This window comes from Anastrepha obliqua, unplaced genomic scaffold (assembly GCF_027943255.1).
Source record: "Anastrepha obliqua isolate idAnaObli1 unplaced genomic scaffold, idAnaObli1_1.0 ptg000153l, whole genome shotgun sequence".
NCBI classification, from domain to species: Eukaryota; Metazoa; Arthropoda; class Insecta; order Diptera; family Tephritidae; genus Anastrepha; species Anastrepha obliqua.
Window position 1 is genome coordinate 112,501 of NW_026562245.1, and position 5,000 is coordinate 117,500.

The 5,000-nt window shown below is 43.4% G+C and overlaps 1 pseudogene; it reads left to right on the forward strand.

Annotated features, from left to right (window-relative positions):
• The window catches only part of LOC129252180 (large subunit ribosomal RNA), a 7,271-nt pseudogene that overhangs the window by 321 nt on the left and 1,950 nt on the right, over positions 1–5,000 (forward strand).

A 5,000-nucleotide genomic window follows, 5' to 3' on the forward strand; every position in this document is an offset into this window, starting at 1 on the left:
CTCCATCTAAAACTAAATATAACCATGAGACCGATAGTAAACAAGTACCGTGAGGGAAAGTTGAAAAGAACTCTGAATAGAGAGTTAAATAGTACGTGAAACTGCTTAGAGGTTAAGCCCGATGAACCTGAATATCCATTATGAAAAATTCATCATTAAATAATTAAAAAAATAATGTGCATTTTTTTCATATAAGGACATTGTAATCTATTAACATAATAAAGTATTTATCAAAAGATCATTGGTGATATTAAGTTTATTTAAATTAATTTGCTTTTTAAGCATATTAACATAAAATAAATACTAATGATTTGATAAAGTGTTGATAGATTTTATTATATATAATGCTAAAATTCATTTTTTGAATTTTACAAAAAATTTAATATCTATGATATTAATATTTATTTGTATGCATTTATATGATTAACAATGCGAAAGATTCAGGATACCTTCGGGACCCGTCTTGAAACACGGACCAAGGAGTCTAACATATGTGCAAGTCATTGAGTTATATTAAACTTAATGGCATAATTAACTTAACTTAAATATAATGGGATTAATTTTTAGTCTATTTTTTAATAAATAGTCAATTAATTCAATCCCGGGGCGTTCCATATAGTTATGTATAATGATAATTTATTATTATTTATACCTCTAACTGGAGCGTACCTTGAGCATATATGCTGTGACCCGAAAGATGGTGAACTATACTTGATCAGGTTGAAGTCAGGGGAAACCCTGATGGAAGACCGAAACAGTTCTGACGTGCAAATCGATTGTCAGAATTGAGTATAGGGGCGAAAGACCAATCGAACCATCTAGTAGCTGGTTCCCTCCGAAGTTTCCCTCAGGATAGCTGGTGCATTTAAAAATTATATAAAATAATCTTATCTGGTAAAGCGAATGATTAGAGGCCTTAGGGTCGAAACGATTTTAACCTATTCTCAAACTTTAAATGGGTAAGAACCTCACCTTTCTTGATATGAAGGTTGAGGTTATGATATAATGTGCCCAGTGGGCCACTTTTGGTAAGCAGAACTGGCGCTGTGGGATGAACCAAACGTAATGTTACGGTGCCTAAATTAACAACTCATGCAGATACCATGAAAGGCGTTGGTTGCTTAAAACAGCAGGACGGTGGACATGGAAGTCGTAATCCGCTAAGGAGTGTGTAACAACTCACCTGCCGAAGCAACTAGCCCTTAAAATGGATGGCGCTTAAGTTGTATACCTATACATTACCGCTAAAGTAGATGATTTATAAAACAATTTCGATTGATTTATAAATTTTGAAACTTTAGTGAGTAGGAGGGTACAATAGTGTGCTTAGAAGTGTTTGGCGTAAGCCTGCATGGAGCCGCTATTGGTACAGATCTTGGTGGTAGTAGCAAATAATCGAATGAGACCTTGGAGGACTGAAGTGGAGAAGGGTTTCGTGTGAACAGTGGTTGATCACGAGTTAGTCGGTCCTAAGTTCAAGGCGAAAGCCGAAAATTTTCAAGTTTTTAATAAAAAAAAATATTAATAAAAATATATTTAAAAATAATTAAAATACTTGAATTATTTTGAACGAAAGGGAATACGGTTCCAATTCCGTAACCTGTTGAGTATCCGTTTGTTATTAAAAATGGGCCTTGTGCTCATCCTGGCAACAGGAACGACCATAAAGAAGCCGTCGAGAGATATCGGAAGAGTTTTCTTTTCTGTTTTATAGTCGTACTACCATGGAAGTCTTTCGAAGAGAGATATGGTAGATGGACTAGAAGAGCATGACATTTACTGTTGTGTCGATATTTTCTCCTCGGACCTTGAAAATTTATGGTGGGGTCACGCAAACTTCTCAACAGGCCGTACCAATATCCGCAGCTGGTCTCCAAGGTGAAGAGTCTCTAGTCGATAGAATAATGTAGGTAAGGGAAGTCGGCAAATTAGATCCGTAACTTCGGGATAAGGATTGGCTCTGAAGATTGAGATAGTCGGGCTTGATTGGGAAGCAATACCATGGTTTATGTACTCGTTCTGGGTAAATAGAGAATTACGATTCTTGTTCCCCGGATAGTAGTTACGTAGCCAATTGTGGAACTTTCTTGCTAAAATTTTTAAGGAATTATATCATTCGATATATATTCCTTTTAAATTATAACGATTATCAATTAACAATCAATTCAGAACTGGCACGGACTTGGGGAATCCGACTGTCTAATTAAAACAAAGCATTGTGATGGCCCTAACGGGTGTTGACACAATGTGATTTCTGCCCAGTGCTCTGAATGTCAAAGTGAAGAAATTCAAGTAAGCGCGGGTAAACGGCGGGAGTAACTATGACTCTCTTAAGGTAGCCAAATGCCTCGTCATCTAATTAGTGACGCGCATGAATGGATTAACGAGATTCCTACTGTCCCTATCTACTCTGCAAGTCTGACGAGCCTCTAGAGCCCTACTTAAGATACATTGATGCGGTGCTACTACTTGAGAGTAGCATTCCTGCCATCGTGTGTCTTGACGCGAATGCTACCTCCCCGATGTGGTTCAGCAAGGTATCCAGGCATACTGCTGGATATCGGAGCCACACTCGGGGTGAGGTTATGAGCGAGTGGGTTGTGGCGAATAACCTTCTTGTAGCAAACGAACCAAGCGTATGGTATACGTTTGAGGGGCCTAGAGGTGTGAGTGACATTGACGTGACGCTCATGAATGACGCAGCAGCGGGTAGGTTCGAGTGTAAATGGAGTGTTAGGGGGGGTTGGGGAATTAGTGACCATAATTTAATACAAATTATGGTTACTCCCCGTACCCCGCAGTTAGAAGGGGGGAGTCCATTGAGGCGATGGCGTACCTCGTGTACTGACTGGAACCGATATGGACATACTGTTAGGGAAGCGGTATTGGATATACCGCTTAGGGAGTTTGAGGAATTGGGGGTTGACGAGCAAATTGCTCGTCTATATGAATGTGTCTGGGGTGTGAATGACTTATTGTTTAGGAAAGCTAGGGCTGTGAGAATGAAAGGTGTGAAATGGTGGACGAGTGAGTTAAATTCGAAGAGGAGGTCTGTCCGACGCTTGAGGCGGTTGTTTCAACGCGGCAGGCGGACCAATTCGGAGAATCTGTCTCAGCTCAAGTATCAATTTAGTGTAGGGATGAAAGAATATAAGAAGATGCTTGTGAGAGTGAAGGAGGAAGAGTGGAGGAGATTTGTGGGGGAAAATAGGGACGACCCTTGGGGACAGGTCTATAGGATCTGTCGGGGTCGTCGAAATGAGACGGCTAGCTCTCTTCGCGTAGGTGATACTGTATTATCGACGTGGAGAGAGTGTGCCAATGTTCTGTTAGGCGAGTTTTTTCCCAGGGCTGAGGTTCAGGTTCCTCCTGCACAAGAGGTGCCTGTCCCTCCAATAGAAGCTGAGGAGTTGGATTATGCATTTGGCCTGGTCAGGTCTAAAAGGTCTCCAGGTTTCGATGGTTTGAACGGAGAGATGTGCAAATGCTTGTGGAAGTTCATTCCGGAATATTTGGAGGCCATTTATGATAAATGCATATGGGAGGGATATTTTCCACGCGAGTGGAAAATTGCTAGGGTCGTTGCACTCTTGAAGTCGCCCGATAAGATCAGGAGCGATCCTCGATCTTATCGTGGTATCAGCCTCCTTCCGGTGCTTGGAAAAGTGCTGGAAAGGGTTATGGTTGAGCGGCTTCAGGAGCTAACTCGGGGTGTTAGGTCGGATAGGCAGTATGGGTTTAGGAAAAGACGTGGTATAGAGGATGCGTGGTTGTATGTTCAGAGTGTAGTTAGGGAAAACGTCAATAAATATGTCCTTGGCATATTTATTGACTTTAAGGGGGCATTTGATTACTTGCGCTGGGATCGTGTGTTGCAGAGATTAGAGGAGCTTGGCTGTCCGGAAATTACTCTATGGCGGAGTTATTTTTCGGACAGAAAAGCATCCATGGTAGGAGTGGGCGGGAGTGTGGAGATTGGGGTGGAGCGAGGCTGTCCGCAGGGATCCGTCTGTGGTCCCTTCATTTGGAACCTCATGATGGACTCCCTGCTTCGGCAGTTAGAGCCACTCTGTAAACACTGTGCGTATGCGGACGACCTTCTCATTTTGGTTGAGGGTCGTTCGCGTGAGGAACTAGAGCGAGTGGGGGGGCAGCTCCTTACATTTACCCACAATTGGGGGGTAGATGTGGGAGTGGACATATCGATGGACAAAACGGTGACAATGCTGCTTAAGGGCAGATTGTCCCCGAGTCGTCCACCGATTGTACGTTTGAATGGGATAGGGATTAGGTATGTGACGCAAGTCAAATACCTGGGGTTAGCTATGAGTGAAAGGATGTGTTTTACTCCACACTTAGTGTTGTTGAGGGAGCGGCTGCAGGCAACTGTTGGGCAAGTTCGGCGCGTGGTCAGATTTGACTGGGGCCTTAGCCGGCGTGCGGTTCGCACCGTATATCGGGGCCTATTCGTGGCCTGTGCCACTTATGGTGCCGCTGTATGGTACGAATCGGCTTTAAAGTCGGTTGGCAAACGTCATCTGATGGCGTGCCAGCGCATTATGATGCTTGCCTGCATGCCTGTATGCCGTACAGTGAGTACGGATGCATTGCAGGTGTTGTTAGGTGCGCCTCCTCTTGACCTGTTAGTTGTGCAACGGGCATTTACCTTCAGGTTGAGAAGGAGGCTTTGTATGCCGCTGCTAGATGGATGGATATCCGACGGTGATGTAGAAAGGGGGTATTTAGAGTGTGAAAGGTTGTTGAAGGAATGTATGCTTCGTGGGTGGCAAAACCGATGGGACAATAGTTCCAAAGGTCGCGTGACATACGAGTACATTCGGGATGTTTCCTTTGTCGGGGAAAATCCTGATTTTGGATTTTCCCTCAGCCTGGGATTCCTCCTTACAGGACATGGGCCTCTTAATGCTTATTTGCATGAGAGGCGCTTGTCCACAAGTGAGGAGTGTGTTTGTGGGTCGGCAAGAGAGGACTGGGTGCAC